The following is a 23,734-nucleotide window of genomic DNA, read 5'->3' as shown; positions in this document are numbered from 1 at the left end:
GAGGCATTACATATTGTTTTCTTTGAAACAATTGTACATACTAATTCCAGGTCTTTCTGAATCTCTCTACAAGTGGTCCTTGGCTCTTGAACAACACTTCTGATAATTATTTTCACTCAGAAATTTTGCGAGGAGCACCTGGTCATGGACGGTTTATGATGAAATTATCTTCTTTCCACGTAGGGATTATGGCACCAACAGTGCTCACTGGAACATTCAGAAGTTTAGAAATCCTTCTGTAACCAATGCCATCAGTATGTTTTGTAACAATAAGGTTGTGAAGGTCTTAACACAGCTCTGTTTCTTGTGTGAAACCTTAGTAATGAGACACCTTTTTATAGGCCATCAGTGGAGACTGAAACAGCTGATAATAATTTGACAAGGGGCAAGATTGTTTTCTAATTACTGATACATTTCAGCTAGTGTCTTGGCTTTTCAAGCATTTTTGCACCTGACTTCCTTCATGTATTCAATACTTTTTCCCTGTGTCATTCCATTTTATTATAAGTAACTTAATTTCTGGACTTATTGGTCATGGTTTCTTTGTATGTATAGATTGCATGGGTTCTTATCGAAGTATGGTGAACTTTTCATGTCAATAGCACCTTTAGAAATATATTTACCGAGAAAAAATGGTGATGTGTTCAATACTTATTTTACCCGCTGTATGTACAGTATGTACATAAATATCAATTTCCCCCCTTCTGCAAGGTCGCCTAGTCAATGTGCAGTCAGACAATGCCACAGTAGTGACCTACATAAACCATCAGAAGGGCACTAGAAGTCAACCTACCTTAAGAGACACAAGTGTGATACTGTCCTGAAAGGAAACTCGCATTTCAGCTCTCTCAACCATCCACATGATTTGAGTGGACAATTGGCAGGTAGATTTCTAAGTAGCCAGTGCACAGACTTAAGAAATGGTCTCTGCACCCCAAGGACTTTCTCTCTTTCAAATTGAAATTGGGAATGGAGATTTGTGCTAGAAAAGAGAGAGGATTTGTGTAAGGTGGGAGGATTTGGGAGGTGGATAATTTTTGGAGAAGATTTGTGCTTGGAGGGAAATTGTGGGGGTTATGCTGGGAGGGAGGATTGGGGCAATATGTGCTGGAGGGATTTGGAGGGGAAAGAGTATTTGTACTAGAATGGGGATTTGTGGGGAAGGTATGTGCTTTGGGAGGGGGAAATGAGATGGAGAAAATCTGTGTTAGAAGGGGGAGAGGATTTGTGCTGGGAGGGGAGGATTTGGGGAGACTTGTGCTTTGCAGCAGGGATTTGAGAAGGTGGAAGCAGATTTGTGCTAGGAGGAGATGGATTTTGAGGGTCAGGGCAAGCATTTGTACTGGAAAAGGTAAGTGTGCAGTTAAGTACTCAGGGGGATATTGGGGATTTTTGATGAAGGGATAAAGTGGGGGAGATTAATGCAGGCAGGGGGAATGTTACACTCTCCTGACACTTACACTGTGCATTACATGCCCCTGATTACTGCACTCTTTTCATTTTGAACTGCTGACCCCTACTGTGCATTACATACCCCTTTCACATACATTCTCTGCACTACATATTACTGACCTCTGCTCTTTGTCTGTTATGTACTCCTAAATCCAGCACTGACTGCAGCACTCTGAGTTTTAATCCTTTGCATTACACAACCCAGACCCCTGCACTATGTGCATTACATATCTCTGACTCCTGCACTGTGTTATGTATTCCCAAACCTGATGCTGACTACATACTCCTGACCCTTGTACTATGTGCATTGCACAGCCCTGACCACTGCACTCCTTACATGCTCTTGCACTTCTGCACATACACTATATTGTGCATTACATACAGTTAGGTCCATATATATTTGGACACAGGCACAATTTTCATACTTTTGGCTCTGTGTGCCACCAGAATAAATTAAAATGACACAATCAAAATGAATTTGAAGTGCAGACTTTCAGCTTTAATTCAAGGGGTGGAACATAAATATCAAGTTCAAATTTTAGGAATTGCAACCATTTTTATACACAGTCCCTCCATTTTCAGGGGCTCAAATGTAATTGGACAAATGAATATAATCATAAGTAAAATGTTAATTTCTAATAATTTGTTGAGAATCCTTTACTGGCAATGACTGCCTGAAGTCTGGAACCCATGGACATTACCAAATACTGGGTTTCCTCCTTTCTGATGCTTTGCCAGGCTCTAACTGCAGCTGTCTTCAGTTCTTTGTTCGTGGGTCTTTTCTGCCTTTAGTTTTGCCTTCAGCAAGTGAAATGCATGCTCAATTGGGTTGATATCAGATGATTGACTCTGCCATTGCACAATATTCCACTTTTCCCTCAAACGCTCCTGCGTTGCTTTTGCAGTGTGTTTTAGATCATTGTCCATCTGTACTGTGAAGCGCCGTCCAATCAACTTTGCTGCATTTGGCTGAATCTGGGCTGATAGTATATCTTTAAACACTGCAGAATTCATCCGGCTTTTTCTGTCTACTTTCACATCTTCAATAAACACCAATGATCCAATGCCACTGGAAGCCATGCATGCCCACGTCATCACACTGCCTCCACCATGTTTTACAGATGACGTGTGCTTTGGATCATGAGCTGTTCCAAGCCTTCTCCAAACTTTTTTCTTCCCGTCATTCTGGTACAGATTCATCTTAGTTTCATCTGTCCAAAGAATGCTTTTCCAGAACTGGTTTAGCTTTTTTAGATTTTTTTTGACAAAGTCTAATCTGGCTATTCTATTCTTCAGGCTTATGTATGGATTGCACCTTGTGGTGAACCCTCTGTATTTGCTCTCGTGAAGTCTTTTCTTGATTGTAGACTTTGACAATGATACACCCACCTCCTGGAGAGTGTTCTTCACTTGTCTGGATGTTGTGAATGGGTTTTTCTTTACCATAGAGAAGATCATGCGATCATCCACCACTGTTATCTTCCGTGGACGTCCATGCCTTTTTATGTTGCTGAGCTCACTAGTGCGTTTTTATTTCCTCAGAATGTATCAAACTGTTGATTTGGCCATTCCTAATGTTGCTGCTATCTCTCTGATGGATTTGTTTAGTTTTTGAAGCCTTACAATGGCCTGTTCCAATTGCACGGACAGCTCCTTTGAACGCATGATGTAGGTGCACAGCAATAGATTTCAAATGAAAATATCACACTTAAACCCCAGACCTCTTATCTGCTTAATTGATGAAGAAATAACAAAGGTGTAGCCCACACCTGGCCATGAAACAGCTTTTGATTCAACTGTCCAGTTACTTTTGGTCCCTTAAAAAAGGGGGGATGGCTACTCTGTGTTTTGGTAAATGCCTAACAAACACTAAAATTGTTCCTGTGTCCAAATATATATGGATGTAACTATATATATATATATATATATATATATATATATATATAACATTATTGTGCTGAGATGTATATGTGTCTATGTAACTCTTACACGTGGCTCAAAGTATTTTTTTATAGGTACAAGGAGGCTCAAGTTTTGTATAACCATGCCCCTTAAGCTTCTTTCACTGTTAACAGTTTGGCTACACCCATCGTTCACTGCAGTCTGCACAGCATGACACATTACTGCTCCTCTTGGGGTGCCCAAAGGTGCCCCAGCTTTTTTACGATTGTATCAACATCCCTGTAGTGAGGAATTGAAGCCAACTCAGCAGAGCAGCCACTGCCAGTGCAGAGCTCAACCCTGGACTGGCTCTGGTAGGATCTAAAAGGACAAATTGTTTAGCCTGACCCCATCTACTAATAGTGTGGATGCCTTGGAGGCCCCACTTCCTGTTTATAGGCAGGGCCATGCCAAACAGTCTGCTTTCCTACCTTTGGTTCTGTACACGTTTCACACTTGCCACTCTGCTGAAGGTGAGTGGAAGAGGCATGGTTATTTGGCACCTACTGTCCAGACTGGTCTGTATACTTTGATCAGAACTGGAGAGCTGGATGCAGAATTGTAGTGAGTTACTTCTGGGGACACCGAGCCCTACTGTATACTGGTCACTTCTGGGGGCACTGTGATGTGTATTGGTAACTGCTGGGGGCACTGAGATCTGTATTGGCCACTGCTGGGGACACTGATATCTGAACTGGTCAATGCTGGATGCACTGCGATCTGTATTGGTCACTGCTGTGGGCACTGAGATCTGTACTGGTCACTGCTGTGGGCACTGAGATCTGTACTGGTCACTGAGATCTGTATTGGTCACTGCTGGGGGCACTGAGATCTATATTGGTCACTGCTGGGGGCACTGGGATCTGTACTGGTCACTGCTGGGGGCACGGAGATCTGTATTGGTCACTGCTGGGGGCATGAGATCTGTATTGGTCACTGCTGGGGACACTGAGATCTGTATTGGTCACTGCTGGTGGCACCGAGATCTGTACTGGTCACTACTGCGGGCTCTGAGATCTGTACTGGTCACTCCTGGAGACATTGAGATCTTTATTGGTCACTGCTGGGGGCACTGAGATCTGTATTGGTCACTGCTGGGGGCACTGAGATCTGTACTGGTCACTCCTGGAGACATTGAGATCTGTACTGGTCACTGCTGAAGACACCAAGATCTGTATTATAAAATAGAGAATGTGTTTTCCTTTCCAGGGCCTCAGTGGCCCTCTTCTCTCCTCCATCCCTGACTATGTCCCTACAATTGCTTGTTAGAATGAAGTTCTTCTTTAGGTAGACTCACACACAGTTTTGATTTTTTGTGTGCAGAAAAATAAATGTAATGGAAGTGTTTAATTTTTTTAATGACCCTTTGTCCTGAGGTTTAGGTGTGTCTGTGAGACTGTCACTTGTGGCTCAGTAAATAGCAGTATTTTGTTGGTACGAGGAGTGTGGCATGTGTATGCAGTGTATAGGCACAAATTCTGTTTAATTATCCCCTTTAAGCAATTTGCACGGCAATGTACAATCTTACCACACCTACCCTTCACCAGAGTGCATGTAGCCAAAATGATAAAACAAAGCTGTGCTGATACCATGCCCCCCTTGGACGCTGTGTTCCACATTGTGTATGTCTCTCCTTTCCGCCATCCAGTGTGATAGCATTATGGACACTAGGGGTGCTGTGCCCCACAATGTTAGCTCCTCTTCCCTCCATGCAGAGTGTGTGATACCATTATGGACACTAGGGGTGCTGTGTCCCACAATCTTTGCCCCTCTTCCCTCCATGCAGAGTGTGTGATACCATTATGGACACTAGGGGTGCTGTGCCCCACAATGTTTGCCCCTCTTCCCTCCATGCAGAGTGTGTGATACCATTATGGACACTAGGGGTGCTGTGTCCCACAATGTTTGCCCCTCTTCCCTCCATGCAGAGTGTGTGATACCATTATGGACACTAGGGGTGCTGTGTCCCACAATGTTTGCCCCTCTTCCCTCCATGCCGAGTGTGTGATACCATTATGGACACTAGGGGTGCTGTGCCCCACAATGGTTTCCCCTCTTCGGTCCATCCAGAGTGTGTGATAGGTGTGCGGACACTGGAGGGAAGCTGTGTCATACATTGGAGTTGATTTACTAAAACTGGAGAGTGCAAAATCTGGTGCAGCTCTACACAGAAACCAATCTGCTTCCAAGATTTATTGTCAAAGATTAACTGAACAAGCTGAAGTTAGTCACTGATTGGCTACCATGCACCAGAATTTGCACTCTCCAGTTTTAGTATATCAACCCCATTGTGTTTGCCCCTCTTCTCTCTATCCAGGGTGTGGGAACGATGGGGGGAGCTGTATTTGCCCCTCTTGCCTCCATGCGGGGTGGCTGTGCGGACGATGGGGGGAGCTGTATTTGCCCCTTCCTCCATGCAGAGTGTGGGATAGGTGTGCGGACGATGGGGGGGAGGTGTATTTGCCCCTCTTGCCTCCATGCAGAGTGCGGGATAGGGGTGTGGAATGGTGGGGGGAGCTGTATTTGCCCCTTCCTCCATGCAGAGTGTGGGATAGGTGTGCGGACGATGGGGGGGAGGTGTATTTGCCCCTCTTGCCTCCATGCAGAGTGCAGGATAGATGTGCGGACGATGGGGGGGGGGGGGCTGTATTTGCCCCCATGCAGAGTGTGGGAAGGGGGTGAGGACGAAGGGGGGAGCAGTATTTGCGCCTCTTGCATCCATGCAGAGTGCGGGATAGGTGCGCGGACGATGGGGGGAGCAGTATTTGCCCCTCTTGCCTCCATGCAGTGTGCGGGATAGGTGTGCGGACGATGGGGGGAGCAGTATTTGTCCCTCTTGCATCCATGCAGAGTGCGGGATAGGTGTGCGGACGATGGGGGGAGCAGTATTTGTCCCTCTTGCATCCATGCAGAGTGCGGGATAGGTGTGCGGAATGGTGGGGGGAGCTGTATTTGCCCCTTCCCTCCATGCAGAGTGCGGGATAGGTGTGCGGACGATGGGGGGAGCAGTATTTGCCCCTCTTGCCTCCATGCAGAGTGCGGGATAGGTGTGCGGACGATGGGGGGAGCAGTATTTGCCCCTCTTGCCTCCATGCAGAGTGCGGGATAGGTGTATTTGCACCTCTTGCCTCCATGCAGAGTGCGGGGTGGCTGTGCGGACACTGGAGGGAGCTGTGTCCCGCATTGTCCCTCCTTCCCTCACCATCCAGCACACGTCTCTCTCTCTCTCCTCCCAGGGGGTATGCGGGGAGGGGGAGCCGGCTGGCTCGGAGTGGATGTGAGAGGACAGGAGAAGGAGGAGGGGAGAGCGGCGGCGGCTGCTGTTGTTCGGCTCATCTTCCCGCTCCCGCTGGTCAGAAGGAGGCAGGCTTGTTCGTCTACACCAGACTCTGGAAATCCTGTTTGGAAAGCTGTTCCGACAATGGCGACCCCGAGGCAGAGCCCATCTTTCTGCCTGCACGCCGGCCCTGCACATTAATGGCAGCACAGCCCCGGGGGTAAAACTACGGACGGCACCGAGAGTCGGGGAGACAGCGGCGCACATAGCGGGGACCAGAACGGGAGACACATAGACGGGGAGCCGGCTCTGAGGTAACACAAAGAAGTGTGCGCTCCACAGGGGAGACAGCCCAGCGGCCACCTTCCCTGTACAGTGACAGGGAGAGCAGGGACCAGGAGGGGGCGGTGTAGACAGGGGAGGAGGGGGAGTGTGGAGGTGGCAGGTCAGATTGAATGGGGAGGGGAGCAGGGCTGGAGAAGAAAGGTGTTCTGTCTGTGCACACAGGAGGATTGTCTGTCACCCTGAGTGTTATGGAGAACATTTCCCCCACCGCATACAGGGAAACAAAGACAGGATGGGGGGCAGCATCCTTGTCACTGTGCACCACAGAACAGACAAAAGCCACCCAGGACTGTCCACTGACAACGTGTCTGGGGCTGTGCTCTCCCCCTCTTCCCTAGTACACCACATTGGGGGTTAGATATAAACATCTGTAGTGTATTCTGAAAGCTGAACTCCAGGTGGGACCTGTATTGCACACTCACAATGGGCCAGCTTAGCACCATGTACATCTACCAGAGGGATCAGTGTGGAAGCTGGGCTACTATAGTGATCTCTGTGATCTTTTGAGTCCTGTGTCAAGCACCTGAGTAGTGACTGCAGGGGGTCGCTTCTTTGGCACTGCCACCATTCACAGAATGCCTTGTATTTCATTCTGTTGATTGGATGAGGTGGACATCTTGATGTCACATCCCTCACCTTTCAACCAGCCTCAGAGAATGTCCTGTGTTCACTGAAAAAAAAGGTCTTTCATGAACGGCGGTAGTGTGGAGCAAGAGACCCCCTGTGGTCAGTGTGCACTGGGGTTACATCTGGTGTAGTAGTGTCAGCTACTTCCAGCTTCCACAGCTGTGCCTCAGGTATGAGATCTGCATACATACATTGGTCCAGGCTAGAGCATTGTAAGTGTGAAATAAAGAGTATACTTGGAGTTCAGCTTTAAGGCCTCATACACACTGGACCCTTTTTCAGCTGCTCGTCAGGACGCCCAACGGTTTCGTTTTTTTCTGCTTCTGTACCCCCCTGCGTGTTAACCCATGCACACATATGCATTTAATGGCAGAAAAAAAACCCACTGCCAGTGCATCCAGGAGCAGCCACGTTTTGGTAGGCAAAATGCTTGTAGCACAATAACGCTCCTTCCCTCCCCTGGGAGACTATGCTCCAGCAGTGGACTGTCCCTTGGCATTGTCATGTCCAGTGTAGGGCTTTAGGCCTGCATCAGTCTTGATGACATCAGAGGCATCTGATTTCAGAGACAAGAGGCTGCAGGGAACTGGACTAGAAGCACAGAGGATTAGGTAAATAAAGTTTCTTTCTGGTCCCCTAGACATAGGCAGGTGATGTGCCCTTACAGTGGAGCTGTGCACAACCAAACTGTAAGGGAGGACTTTTACTTATCCGGAGTTCAGCTTTAAGTGGAGTCACACAAGACAGAGGCCACATGCTGGGTACATAGAGAAAGAAACTGTCAGTGTTCCTGATCAAGAGGAGCAAATCAATCTGCAAATTTACAATTGATTTACTTTTTAAAAGACATTTATATAGTGCTGACTATTTATTCTTTACATACTGTACATTAATTTATCTGAATATGTGGATGCAGATTTGATCGATGTGCAGGGAATCGTACAACACCTAGATCCATGCAATTACAGTTCAGGAACTGTTTGACTCTCTGCAGCAGATTTGAATATTTGCAGTTTGGCGAGTTAGCTCTAGCATGGATTCTTGCCTTTCCATGAAAAGGTCACATAGAAATCATTAGACGAAACAGAGGCTTTGTAAGCTCATTATTTTCTATCAGTCAAACCCAATGCAGAAGGGATGTGTCTGAGCAGCCTTGACAGGGTCACATAGACACCATAGTTAGAACAAGACAAAAACATATATCACAATTATATGTCAACAAGGTAAACTATAGGTTGCTATGGTAATGAACGTGTTTTGTTGACTATATGTTCCTAGATTGTAAGCTCGAAAGAGCAGGGCCCTCGAACCCCTCGTGTAGTGTATTGTTACTGTCTTGTCTCATGTTCTGTCCCCCCCGCTACTGTACAGCGCTGAGCAAACCCTTTGGTGCTATATAAATACTGTATAATAATAATATGTTCTTACTGGGTAATCACTTCTTTTTATTTTTTTAAAGGAACTTTCCAAGTGGATGCTTTTACAGGAACCTATGTTTTCTTCTAGGGCCCATTATGGCCCTGTTCACACCTGTGTGATTTCATGCATGTTGTCCAGTTCACATTATTGGTTGAACTTGATGGACTTGTGTCTTTTTTCCACCAGACTAACTATGTAACATTTAGGCCAGGTTCACACTAGTGCAGTACATGAACTGCATCGCATTCATGTGCAAATCACGTGCAATTTGTGTACATTTTGTATGGCTCAAATCACACCGCACCCACACCAAAAAAGGCGCAGGACCCTTTTTTGGGTCCGCACTAGAATCGTATTGCATGGATATTCACCTCTATGTGATCTGCTTCTGCACATCACACCTCGTTTTGTGGACCGATTTTGGGGTGTTGTTAACTTAACATACACACCCACAACGATTCGCATGAACGGGGTGCAATTATGATGCAGTGTAGAATTCGCACAGAAAACGCTGCAAATTCTGCACCGCATCAGTGTGAACCCAGCCTAATACACAACAAGAGAATTGTCATTCTTTCCTGTGGTTCCATTTACACCTGTGTGCTACAGGAAAAATAGTACTGGGGCATAAACCACATCTTTAGAATTCTAGATCTCAGTGGCAGCATATGAAAAATCCATACAACGTGCATTTTCTTGCATTTAGCACATGATAAGCTCCCATCCCTAGCAACCTCTTTGACTTTCATTGGCCAAATAAGAAAATGCATGACACATGAAAATACATAAAAAAAACTATGTAAACACAGAGATGGGAACATTGCCTTGGATCATTGCATTTGAATAGAGTTGCATTATTTTGTCACATTAGGTTGGTGTGTTGACGCGCATTAGTGTGCAGTTTCTTTGTGTGTTGCCATATGTGTTGAAGCATGTTTCCAATGCACTTTCGAATTTAGAGTGGATAGGGTTAACCACCACTAACAAAGCTTCTTAATATCTGTTGCTAACTAATCAAAACACATGTTGTATGCGCTACCATTGTCTTCTGTGGACCTTTAAATGCATTAAGGGCTGGTTCACACAACAAAACCGCACTCCGGATGCGTTTTTGCTTACAGTTCACACCACAAAAAACTCACTCCAGATGTTTCTGCATGCGTGTTTTTGATGCATTGTCATGCCTTCCAGTGCGTTTTTTCCCTTGTGTTTCTTTTTTTGCAAGGTTTACTGCATTTTGTTTTTTTTTTTTCATGTGATGCATTCTGGTGCATTTTTCATGTGTTCTGATTGCCGCTTTTCAGTACAGCTCTGTGCAGAAATAAATGCAACATGTTCTACTTTTTTTTTTCTGCACTGGAACTGACTGCGCTGGTGCGTACTATGCCATTGGAACCTGTATAATCTGCTGTCCATTACTAGTGATGCACCGATATATTGGCCACTGAAAATAGGGTTATCAGCATTTTGTCCACAAAAAAAAAGTGCTGATAATGGTGTTTTTTTTTAAAGGATAAGTTCATCTTTCATCTTCTCCACTTTGACATCTAGCGAGGGATCTTCTCCTCCTGCTAGCTGTCAAAATGAAAAACAAAAAAAATGGCCTTGTAGGGCTCCGCCTGCCCAGTCACTTCACTCATTCACAGAATTCTGTGAATGAGCAAACTACAAGTCCCAGCAGTCTTAGCAGCTTTTGATTTGTAGCCCTCAGTAACCTACCACAGCGCTGTGATCACTGTGGTAGTTCATTGAATCTTCCTATCAGAATGTATATACACCTACTTTCAATAAAATTAATTTTACGTTACTGTGTGTGTGTATGTATGTATATGTATGTATTTATGTCTGTGTGTGTGTGTATATATATATATATATATATATATATATATATATACCGTATTTTCCGGCGTATAAGACGACCCCCCTACTTTTCCTGTTAAAATGAAAATGTAGTGTTTGGGCTATACTCGCCGTATAAGACTACCCCTCTTCCAATGGACACCAGTGGGAAGAATCGTGCCCCATCATTAGTATCAGTGGGAGGAATAGTGCCCAGTCATTGGTGTCAGTGGGAGGAATAGCACCCCATCATTGGTGTCAGTGGGAGGAATAGCACCCCATCATTGGTGTCAGTGGGAGGAATAGCGTCCCATCATTGGTGTCAGTGGGAGGAATAGCGTCCCATCATTGGTGTCAGTGGGAGGAATAGCGTCCCATCATTGGTGTCAGTGGGAGGAATAGCGTCCCATCATTGGTGTCAGTGGGAGGAATAGCACCCCATCATTGGTGTCAGTGGGAGGAATAGCACCCCATCATTGATGTCAGTGGGAGGAATAGCACCCCATCATTGGTGTCAGTGGGAGGAATAGCACCCCATCATTGGTGTCAGTGGGAGGAATAGCACCCCATCATTGGTGTCAGTGGGAGGAATAGCACCCCATCATTGGTGTCAGTGGGAGGAATAGCACCCCATCATTGGTGTCAGTGGGAGGAATAGCACCCCATCATTGGTGTCAGTGGGAGGAATAGCACCCCATCATTGGTGTCAGTGGGAGGAATAGCACCCCATCATTGGTGTCAGTGGGAGGAATAGCACCCCATCATTGGTGTCAGTGGGAGGAATAGCACCCCATCATTGGTGTCAGTGGGAGGAATAGCGTCCCATCATTGGTGTCAGTGGGAGGAATAGCGTCCCATCATTGGTGTCAGTGGGAGGAATAGCGTCCCATCATTGGTGTCAGTGGGAGGAATAGCACCCCATCATTGGTGTCAGTGGGAGGAATAGCACCCCATCATTGGTGTCAGTGGGAGGAATAGCACCCCATCATTGGTGTCAGTGGGAGGAATAGCGCCCCATCATTGGCGTCAGTGGGAGGAATCGTGCCCCATCATTGGCGTCAGTGGGAGGAATCGTGCCCCATCATTGGCGTCAGTGGGAGGAATCGTGCCCCATCATTGGCGTCAGTGGGAGGAATCGTGTCCCATCGTTGGTGTCAGTGGGGGGTGGAATAGTGCCCCATCGTTGGTGTCAGTGGGGGGGGAATAGTGTCCCATCGTTGGTGTCAGTGGGGGGTGGAATAGTGCCCCATCGTTGGTGTCAGTGGGGGGGGGAATAGTGTCCCATCGTTGGTGTCAGTGGGGGGGGGAAGTGCCCCATCGTCGGTGTCAGTGGGAGGAATAATGCCCCATCATTGGTATCAGTGACACCAATGATGGGGCACTATTCCTCCCACTGACACTTGCTGACCCCTGTTCAGTATGGTGCTGCTGCAGCAAGCATACAGTATATGGTTGCAGCAGCACCTGTGCACGGCACACTTACCTTCACTTGATTTTCGCGGGGCCGCTCGGCTCCGCCTCCTCCCCGGTGATTGGCCGCCTGTGTGCCTTTCCCGAGCTACAGTTCTGGCGACCAATCACCGGTGAGGAGGCGGAGCCGAGCAGCCGCACGAACATCCAGTGGCCGAACTGAAGGAAGGAGCAGCTGCGCTTCCTGGACCGGATCGTCGTGGGACCGGAGCCAGGTAAGAAACAGAAGCCCCTGCCTACCCCTGTACTTAGTTTCACTTCCGTTGGAAGGGGGGGGGGGCGGCGGCGGCGGCGGCACCGCACCGCCCCCCTAAAAAGTGTCAGTATGCCGTATACCGGCGTATAAGACGACCCCCGACTTTTGAGAAGATTTTCAAGGGTCAAAAAGTCGTCTTATACGCCGGAAAATACGGTATATATATATATCCTACTGAATTTTCGGTTTTGGTCCAGAAATTTCATTATGGTGCACCACTACTGTCCATGCATTTTTGATGCAGAAAAAACCCCACACTGGACTGCATCTGGTGTGAAACAGCCCTAAAAACAGAAAAAGTGGACATGTCATATTTTCAACACGCATTGCACTGCGGCGCTGGTATGGAAAGGGGCACTAATTATATAATGGGGACGTTAGACACACATGTTAGCGCATTGCACTGTGTTTAAAGCAGTGGTGTAATGATTTTGTTCCAGTTTTGTTCTTTAGTTGAGTGTCCTGGTAGGTGGGGTGAGAGGTGTTGGGTTACTTGTGCTCTCACATATAAGTAATGTTATCCTTTAAAGCCACTTCCTTGTTTTTGTTGTAGAAAATGTGAGCATGTTCCACCTTTTAGTTTGTTTCTCAGAAGTACACACCGTATAGGGAGGGTTGTAGTGCCCTGGAATGAATTGACACAGCTGTGGACTTGTGTAATTAAAAAACACAATTCAGTATAGAATTTTTTCTGTATTTTTGTATATACTGCTCATATTTTTAGTGTACAGGGTAATGATGTCCATAATAGAATATTTCTCAGTCATTGCTGGAGCTAGCACATATGGCACCACTGCATGTTTTTCTTTTGTTTTCTACGGAAACAAAATATTTTAATATCCTCTCTTGAACACTGATGAATGATGTCCCCCCACAATGCCCCCAAGGATTTTCAGCTGCCACTTTTTGGAGTCCATGTTAGCTGATATCCATGGACTTAAATGTTTTGTGGCCTCCTGAGAGCTGCTGTTGGCTTAGAGACTGGCTGGCTTCTTCATCCTATATCAAAATAAAACACCACTTTTGTTGATAAACAAATCCTCTTCAAAGCCAGTTATATGGATTTTAAGCTGTAACGAGCAGGGCCCTCTGTTTCCTCTTGTACCAAATTGTTTTGTAACTGTAATATCTACCTTCATTTTGTAAATCACTGCACAAACTGTTGGCACTATATAAATCCTGTATAATAATAATTCCAGGTTCTTGCCTGCCTTGTTCTGAAGATTCTGAGATAGGCCACCCCAGCAGCTTTCTCAGGCCAGGTTCACATATGTGCGGGCCGAAATTTGTGCGGGCATGAGAACCTATTCATTTGAATGGACTCCCGTGCTCCAGGACACACAGGGAAGAAGTCTTTGCATTTCTTTGGAAATCACAGCCCGCACAGGAGCCGAGGTTCAAAGTATGGTTGCGATTTCTAGTGTGGGCGGCGTATCGTTAGAATTAATGGCACCTGTCCGTGGGTCCCGCATTCCTCTGTGTGGGTGGTGCGGCTGCAGGTATTTGTGCGGGTCCCGCATTCCTCTGTGTGGGTGGTGCGGCTGCAGGTATTTGTGCGGGTCCCGCATTCCTCTGTGTGGGTGGTGCGGCTGCAGGTATTTGTGCGGGTCCAGCATTCCTCTGTGTGGGTGGTGCGGCTGCAGGTATTTGTGCGGGTCCCACATTCCTCTGTGTGGGTGGTGCGGCTGCAGGTATTTGTGCGGGTCCAGCATTCCTCTGTGTGGGTGGTGCGGCTGCAGGTATTTGTGCGGGTCCAGCATTCCTCTGTGCGGGTGGTGCGGCTGCAGGTATTTGTGCGGGTCCCACATTCCTCTGTGTGGGTGGTGCGGCTGCAGGTATTTGTGCGGGTCCAGCATTCCTCTGTGTGGGTGGTGCGGCTGCAGGTATTTGTGCGGGTTCAGCAATCCTCTGTGTGGGTGGTGCGGCTGCAGGTATTTGTGCGGGTCCCACATTCCTCTGTGTGGGTGGTGCGGCTGCAGGTATTTGTGCGGGTCCAGCATTCCTCTGTGTGGGTGGTGCGGCTGCAGGTATTTGTGCGGGTCCAGCATTCCTCTGTGTGGGTGGTGCGGCTGCAGGTATTTGTGCGGGTCCCACATTCCTCTGTGTGGGTGGTGCGGCTGCAGGTATTTGTGCGGGTCCAGCATTCCTCTGTGTGGGTGGTGCGGCTGCAGGTATTTGTGCGGGTCCAGCATTCCTCTGTGTGGGTGGTGCGGCTGCAGGTATTTGTGCGGGTCCCACATTCCTCTGTGTGGGTGGTGCGGCTGCAGGTATTTGTGCGGGTCCAGCATTCCTCTGTGTGGGTGGTGCGGCTGCAGGTATTTGTGCGGGTCCCACATTCCTCTGTGTGGGTGGTGCGGCTGCAGGTATTTGTGCGGGTTCAGCAATCCTCTGTGTGGGTGGTGCGGCTGCAGGCATTTGTGCGGGTCCCGCATTCCTCTGTGTGGGTGGTGCGGCTGCAGGCATTTGTGCGGGTCCAGCATTCCTCTGTGTGGGTGGTGCGGCTGCAGGTATTTGTGCGGGTCCCACATTCCTCTGCGTGGGTGGCGCGGCTGCAGGTTTTTGTGTGGGTCTCGCAGCGGCACCACCCGCACAGATGTGAATCAAGCCTCAAACTCCACACTGAGCAAGTGGATAAACATGCTATTATCACAGACATTGAGGAAGCCTGCAATCCTGTAGAAATGTTACCAGTAGCACTGTGCAGAATTGTGGAAGAAGCGGTGAGGAAAGAACTCACATGGCTAATGCGTTTTTTGGGGGTGTTGTGTTCATTGACTGTGCACAGACAACCACCCCAACTTTGTTGTTACAACTGCAGGGAAATGAAGATTGAGCTATAGGCAGTTTCTGAAAAATCAAGTAAAGCCATGATTGCAAGGAAAGGGATTATGGCTTGTTTGTTGGTTTTAGAAATGACCTCAAATGACAAAATGTCTTGTGTAGCAGTTAGGTATATGGTATGTGAGTTATACATGTGATCATGAACTATTGCTTTTATTTATATACTGTTATTCACTACATTCTATTTATGAAGAAAAAGCTTTGTGCATGCCTCAGCACTCACAGAAAAGTCATGAATAAACCCCATAATGTTTGTGATCTGTTTGAAATGTCAGTTTCTATTTGTTGTCTTTTCGCAGAGCACATGTGACATTTCCTGATGTTCTACCAGAAGAGTTAAAACAACATTGACCAATACAGAAAATAGCCTAATGCTTTAGGCCTGGTGTACACTGTGAAGCTCAAACACATGTTTTGATCTACAGGAGTTTTCAGAATCAAAAACACAGTAAAAAGCGGAATTATTTTGTAAGCGCATTAATGAGCATTCATGCCTGTTACCGCATCTGGCTTTAATGTATTCTATTGGCCAGAAGTCTAATGTGCGTTTTACTTTTTGCCATTTTTTATGCTCAAGAGCTCCTTTCCTGAATGCACAAGTGTTTGGGTTTTTTTTTTGCCTGTATACTCCCCTGCCGCTAAACTCTTGAAAACACCTATAGTGTGCATGGACACAGGCTAACACAGAGGGACATTAACAGGCAGATAAGAAGTAAAAGCTCAAAACAGCGCAAGCTCCTGTAAGAGCAGCTTTGAGGCCTCAGGCTGTTAACATTTGAAGTGAGGAGGAAATAACGTGAGGGAGACCTCTGTACAATGAACACATTTTTTGGGGATCACTGTGCTCATCGCTCCCTGTGTAATGAATCATCTAGGAGAGAACTGATACTATGTTGCAGAGAGAGATCTCCATTGTTTACCTTAGGTTATCTATTGTGAATCTGTGAGATTCAGTCAGCTAAACTTGTCAAACAAGGATGTTCTGTCTCTGCAACTAGTTCTCTCTGTGGTAGAAAATGAAGTAACCATGTAATTGGTGCGCACAGGAATCTCCATATACAGTACTTTGTACACAATGCAGAGCTCTCATCTCCCTCATATTATATTTCCTCTTCTGGTCAAATATTTCTTGCCTATAGTGTTAGGCAATTCTTTCTACTGCTCAAAGGTTCTTGAAGGCTCTTTTCTCTTAGGATCAAATGTTCTAATTGATTTATTTATTATAGGTACTTATATAGCGTCATCAATTTATGCAATGCTTTACATATACATTGTACATTCACACCAGTCCCTGCCCTTGAGGAGCTTACAATCTAAGGTACCTAACGCACATTCATATACTAGGGCCAATTTTAGACAGAAGCCAATTAACCTACCAGCATGTCTTTGGAGTGTGGGAGGAAACCAGAGTACCTGGAGGAAACCCACGCAGGCACAGGGAGAACATGCAAACTCCAGGCAGGTAGTGCCGTAGCTGGGACTTGAACCGACGTCCCTTGTACTGCCAGGCGGTTAATCACCCTATGAAAGGTGAAAAATAGAAACTGACAATTTACTCATATCACAAATGGGTGTAGTATTTGTGGCTTTTGCCCAAATGCTGAGACATGTGAAAGTTTTATACATAGACCCTTACATATACTTCCATGTTTATGTTCTGACAGGCCCCTTTTTAGTACTCTTAAAATTACAAAGCTGTTGTCCTCTCCTCGTTTTCTTTCACTAAATCCTTTTGAATATTAAGGAATTGCTACAGAGTTCTCCCCGCAGTTTTGGGTCCTGAATTAAGCTCGGTTCACACTACTGTGATGCGACTTTGATGCTTTTTACATTGCAATTATGTGGTGTGACTTTGAGACTTTGCATACTCTATGGGGCCAAGCCACATTGTGAATCACACAAACTAGTGCAGGAGTCTTTTCTAAAATCACACCATTCTGTGTCTCATTGATAAGGGTGGGTACCACTGAAAACAATGAGATTTCCCTTGTCATACGGTTCTGTATGACTCAAGTTGCATCAGAAGTTGCACTAGTGTGAACAAGGCTTTAAGCGGCTTCCCCAATGCATACTTGCCACAGGGAATCACTTGTTCGTCATTGCTGCTACACACAGAATACAGGCGTTCTCTAAATGAATGAAGTGATGAGGAGGGGCATTGCACTGGGCACATTGTTTCCAATGATACTATTTTGGAAGGTGGTGAATTGTTTCAGAGCTGGCCAATACACGAAGGCCTTATTGACACCTAAGCATTTTGTAGTTTGAAGCTCTAAAATTCTCAGCATCCAAAAACCCTATAGTTTTCTTTGGGTCTGTTAACACCTGGGAATAGCATAGCTGGAAGCGCCTGGAAAACATGTATCACATGGTTGAAGGTAAGAGAATTGCTCAATTCCTCCTGACTGTGTTGACGGGGAAATCCCTCCTCTTGCGCTATTGTATTATTTCCCCACAACAGAATCCAGTTGCCCAACAGTGATAATATGAAAAAATACAGACTAGTTGTACTGAGGTCAATTACAGAATGCAGTACAACCTGCCCATACATGGATTGTTGGTTCCTGCTGAACCAGCCAAATTTTGACCCATCTATGGCTGGCTTAATTCTGATCTGGAATCTGATGTTTTCATGAAAGTTTTCTAGAGAAGAATGTGGTGGTGTTTTTTGTTTTTTTTTTGCTCCAAAAATAAACTTTTAAAGTGGAACTTCACCAAAAAGGGGAAGTTCCACACTTCCTCCCCCCCCCCCCCCCCTTTGCCACATTTGGAATGTTTTTTTTGGGGGGGGAATGATATCTAGTTTTGACAGGTACCTGCTCCCACTTGCGGTCAGATCGTCACTGGACCAATCACGAAGTGTGGTGTGGCTCGCACACGCATAGTGGGAAGCCAGCAGTGAAGGCACAAGTAGTCGCGGCAGGCTGCCCATAGTTAACATGCTGGTGCTCAGGTTCAAAAAACCAGTTAAGAAACAGCCTGGGGGAGGACAGCGTTGAATCCCTGGATAGGTGAGTGTTTATTGCAGTTTTTGCAGCTGCTGACTTTTAATTCATGCAGAACTGACTGAAGCGCCTCCTTAAGGATTGGTTTACACCTAATGCAGTTGGCTTTTGATCTGTTTCTGCAATGTTTTTTGTGGTGCCTTTTGTGTTTTTGCACATGCGTTTTTAATGATGTTTACACTTTTTTTTTAATGCGTTTGCATTTTTTATGCTTTTTTTTGTCCAATTTGTTGTTGGGCAGATGAAAAAATGTAAAACGTGTCAAAAATGCGTAAAAAACGCACTACATGCTTTTCTGCAGCGTTCCCATTGAAGTCTATTGAACCAAAAACGCACCGTTTTGTGTTTACGTCCCTGACCCTTTCCAAAAACTCAGCGGCTGAAAAAAGCATAGAAGTGAACATGTCCCATAGGAAACGATGTTAAATGGATTGTAGTGCGTTTCAGCAAAAAGCACCAAAATACGAATAGGTGTGAACCAGTCCTTAGACATTTTGGATTTTACTAACATTGTGCTTGTTTCAGGTCAGTGACTCAGTAGGTGAGCATCCAGGATGACCACTTCAAACAGTTAAGGCTCTCAGCTTACCTAGTTACAGTATATCCTTACAAGTCCTTTAGAGATCTGTGAGTCATCTGTTTATACCACTTCCAGTGGAAGAATTTGCAGGCCACATGGAACTACATATATATATATTTTTTTATCAGAACTGAAAGTGAGGAAAAGTATATTTATGAGGGCATCTGTCCGGTTACATGTTAAAGGTGCCTTTTCTTGTTCTGTGTCTGAGATACACAGTGAATCATAGACATCCATAGAAACCTTTACCCATTTCCCCAAAATATATATTAAAAAAAAAAAAATTTGTATATTTGTCTGGAGTTCTAAATTTTATTATTTATTTACCACAGGTACTTCTATAGCGCCGTCAACTTGCACAGCACTTTACACACACACTCCTTTGGAGTAAACCCACGCAGGCACAGGGAGAACATGCAAACTCCAGGCATGTGGTGCCGTGGTTGGGATTTGAACCAACGACCCTAGTACTGCCAGGTGGAAGTGCTGACCATTTAGCCACCGTGCTGCCCTTAAATGAATCATGATGTTACAGTGTTCAGTTTCACTGCCCTGAAATGACTTTTGTATTGATTAGTACACTTGCAATATCATTCCAGTTTTTCAGCTTCCAGTTGCTTCAATAGTTGTTGCAAAAACTGTCTTTTGATTTTGGTTTCTGAATGACGGAACAAAGGATTAATATTTGGACTATGATAAGCTGACTTGTTTAGGTGTCATGGTGCTTCTTATCTGTTTAGTTGACCTTTTTGTCTTGTAGTGTTTTAATAGACTAGTATTGCTAGTATTGCAGTTTGGTAAGGATTATACAGAACACTGTCAAATGTGCAATTAAATATGTGGAAAGCTGGAAGATAAGGAAGATGTCCATATGGCATATACTGCTTGCTGTCATATTGGACAACTATCTTGTATATTGCAGAAAACCGCCACGTCATGATCATCGTACTGAAATGATCGTGCTGCTTGAAGAGCTACAGGCTTGTGAATAAGCAGTTTCAATGCTAATAACGATGTCCTCTGCCACATCTCATCTCGCTTTAGTACAAGCAGGCAAAGCCTACAGGAGAGTGAATTCTCTTCTCTCAAATCGGGAGCAGTGTGGTGTTGTTTTCACACCATCAAAAAGCTTAAGTGCAGATGCACTTGGTTTTTGGAGGCCAGAGTTCAATTTTAAAGGATAAGGAAACTTTCCCAGAAAGTTTCCTTAACCTTTTACACCTCACTCCTATAATTGGCAGAAAGACAGATGTGTGTTTTGGCTCTGGGACAGGAAGTAAAGAGAAATCTCTGCAATGGGACATACACTCTCCGGCCATTTGATGAGGTACACCTGTTCAATTGCTTGGTAACACAGATTGCTAATCAGCCAATCACATGGCAGTAAGTAACTCAATGCATTTAGGCATCTAGACGTGGTGCAGACAACTTGCTGACGTTCAACTAGAGCATCAGAATAGGGAAGAAAGGGGATTTACGTGACTTCTAACGTGGCATGGTTGTTGGTGCCAAATGGGCTGGTCTGAGTTTTTCAAAAACTGCTAATCTACTGGGATTTTCGACACAACTATCTCCAGGGTTTACAGAGAATGTTCAGAAAAAAAGAAAATATCCAGTGTGCAGAAGTTGTGTGGATGTAAATGCCTTGTTAATGTCAGAGGTCAGAGAAGAATGGGCAGACTTTATCAAGATGATAGAAAGGCAACAGTAACTCAAATAACCACTTGTTATAACCAAGGTATGCAGAATACCATCTCAGAATGCACATGTCGAACCTTGAAGCAGATGGGCTACAGCAGCAGAAGACCACACCCAGTGCCACTCCCGTCAGCTAAGAACAGGAAACGGAGGATACAATTCACACAGGCTCACCAAAATTAGACAATAGAAGATTGGAATAAAGTTATCTGGTCTGATGAGTCTTGATTTCAGCTGCAACATTCAGATGGTAGGGTCAGAATTTGTCTTAAACATAAAAGCATGGATCCATCCTGCCTTGTATCAACGGTTCAGGGTGGTGATGTAATGGTCTGGGGGATATTTTCTTGGCACACTTTGGGCCCCTTAGTACCAATTAAGAATCGGTTAAACACTATGGCCTACCTGAGTGTTGTTGCTGACCATGACCATCCCTTTATGAGTGCAGTGTACCCATCTTCTGATGACTACTTCCAGCGGGATAATGCACCATGTTACAAAGTTCAAATAATCTCTAACTGGTTTCTTGAACATGACGATGAGTTCACTGTACTCCAATGGCCTCCACAGTCACCAGATCTCAATCCAATAGACCACCTTTGGGATGTGGTGGAAGGGGAGATTCACATCATGGATCTGCAGCAACTGCGTGATGCAATCATGTCTATATGGTCCAAAATCTCTGAGGAATGTTTCCAACACCTTGTTGAATCTATGCCACAAATAACTTAGGCAGTTCTGAAGACAAAAGGGGGTCCAACCCAGTACTAGCAAAGTGTACCTAATAACGTGGCTGGTGAGTGTAGATGTTTAAAAATAAAATGTCAGGGGCTATATCCGCCTCTTAGGCAGGTCAAAGGCAATATAATAGTGTTGTTGGGGAATCCCTCCTGTGGAGCTATTGTGTTCTCCTGGTGGAAGGGGCGTCCCTGCCAAGAGAACATAGTGATTATAGCTAGCAGATATAGTCGTTGGCAATAATCACATGTAAAAATCCGACATGCTGGTTGTACCGAAGTCGTACAACTATCAAACTGGGTACAGTCAGCCTTCCCATAGATGTTTGAATCTTAGCCGGTCCCTGCTGAACTGGCTTGAACCATCTATGGCCGGCTTTACTCTATCCAAAATGGAAAAAAAAGTTTAATAAATAAACAAGAGCAGCAGTCTACTCTGCCCTATCTTTGGCACTATCATGTTTAACTTGGATTCAGTATTCAAACTTAATGGCCAAATGGCCACCTCCCTCTGGTCCCAAATGTAAACTATGCTTACTAAAGCTAATACGTTATGCAGGCAACACCCTGTAACAGATCAGTGTGCCAGTATCCTCCTGTTGCAATTTTAAATATATATTTAGGCTGTCAATATTTTTCCTAAGCTCTTTGAAGTTTTGTTAAATGTGAGCTTAGTTTAAACAGTAATTATATTTGATTGTGTATTTGTCTGCACAATATAGAAATCAATTATTGTCTCATAATCCTTCTGTTGTCCGGAGTGCACTTTGTTGAGTGATTATCTTTATGTACAATAATGCCAAAACCATGATTACAGCACATATATGCACTATTTGTTACATGATTATTATAATTTTTACTAGTCATACTGCCTTATCCCTAAAGCCACACAAAGCTCTGACTGAATGTCAGTCTGTGTAGTCAGTTTACAGCTTCTAAAGTGCTGTATGATTTGAGTCTCTTCTCCAGGAGTTGATTTTTAACTTATAATACCCACAACTTTTACCCACTCTTTGAGCAAGCTGAATATGCAAGTGCATGTCCCTGCAGTTGTAGAGGAAACTGCGGTGTGCCTTGATATAGCAGTGATGAGTGTTGAGGCATGGGTATGTACATTGGCAGGGGGCATAGGGGTGATTGACAAGTGGGACTTATTGGAGAGGTGGTGAAAGCAGGAGGAGAAAAGAATCGGGTGCAGTGGGGTTTGGTGTGCTGGTGTGGTCAGAGGGAGGAGGAAAGAGGTCAGTTGGCATGGGGGGAGGGCAGGGCAGCCTGTAGAGGCCAAGCTGTCCTCTGGTTTCTACATTGTGTGTGTTCCTGGGGGAAAGAGGGAGAAGGTGCACACTTCTGGGCCGAATGGAAAAGAGAAGCCAGACCCTGAGATGCCCACCACCTCCATTACTACCTCACCCTTCTGATGCAGCAGACTTTTCCTAGAACTCAGCATCCAAACATAGTCTTTATTTTGTAAATACATTTATAAAAGTGCCTACCTCATAAAGCTTCCATGTGAAAAAAAAATTAACAAGAAATAACTAGTGCAAAAAAACATTAACAGGTAAACTGTGAAGCTGCCCATTTAAATGTATCTGAACACCTATAAATATAAAGAAAAATAAAGTAAGGCACATAAAAGTAAATGGCCACTCCCATGCACATGTTCCCCAGATCGGCACCAATGTAAACAGCCTTCTTAGTAAAGCAGTTGCCATTGGAGATTACCTGTACCTTGACTGATAACATATTTAACTACACAGTGGTGTATGACTTGTATTCACTTAGAGGTCATAGTCGTGGGATGAGTGTGCATTCTTTATGATGTCGTGGTGTGGTGCACAATCCAAGAGGAAGTGTGAAAGTTTCCAGTTTGTTCACTAGATGTTGGGACTCAATATCTGGACTTTATTTTGGAATGTGTTTATAGTTTGGATAGAAAGTCACACGCATATCTTTATATTGGGGTTTGCGATAGAGAGATATATTTATATTTTTATATAATGGTGGTAAGTGCCTTACATAATTTTCTTTATATAAAAATGTCATACCTCGAATTCTTTAAAATATGGGAACCATGACTTACCTACGACTTTCCATCTTTGAACTTTTCTGGTGTGGGTCATTTACAAGTCTCTACCTGGTTCTTGGGCCTGAGTCTGTGGGGGATGCATTTTGGGTGCCCCTTTGCTCTCTGTCCCCTTGTTTTGGCCTTGTTTCCTGACCTTTGTTTCTCTCCCCTGTTGACCTGCC

At 45.1% G+C, this 23,734-nt stretch overlaps 1 protein-coding gene across 2 annotated transcripts in view; it reads left to right on the top strand.

The window, feature by feature from the left end:
* Positions 1-6,660: 6,660 nt before the first annotated feature.
* FARP1 (FERM, ARH/RhoGEF and pleckstrin domain protein 1) overlaps positions 6,661-23,734 on the top strand; it is a 269,344-nt gene continuing 252,270 nt past the window's right edge. For both annotated transcript variants that reach the window (XM_089679976.1, XM_089679975.1), the window contains exon 1: positions 6,661-6,984. The gene's annotated coding sequence lies outside the window, so the exon portion shown is untranslated. The remainder of the gene's footprint in view (positions 6,985-23,734) is intronic.

This window comes from Staurois parvus, unplaced genomic scaffold (assembly GCF_062004578.1).
Source record: "Staurois parvus isolate SC_StPar_1 unplaced genomic scaffold, SC_StPar_1.0 ptg000233l, whole genome shotgun sequence".
NCBI lineage: Eukaryota > Metazoa > Chordata > Amphibia > Anura > Ranidae > Staurois > Staurois parvus.
The sequence above is the reverse complement of the archived record's forward strand: the minus strand, read 5'-3'. Positions and strand labels throughout refer to the sequence as shown.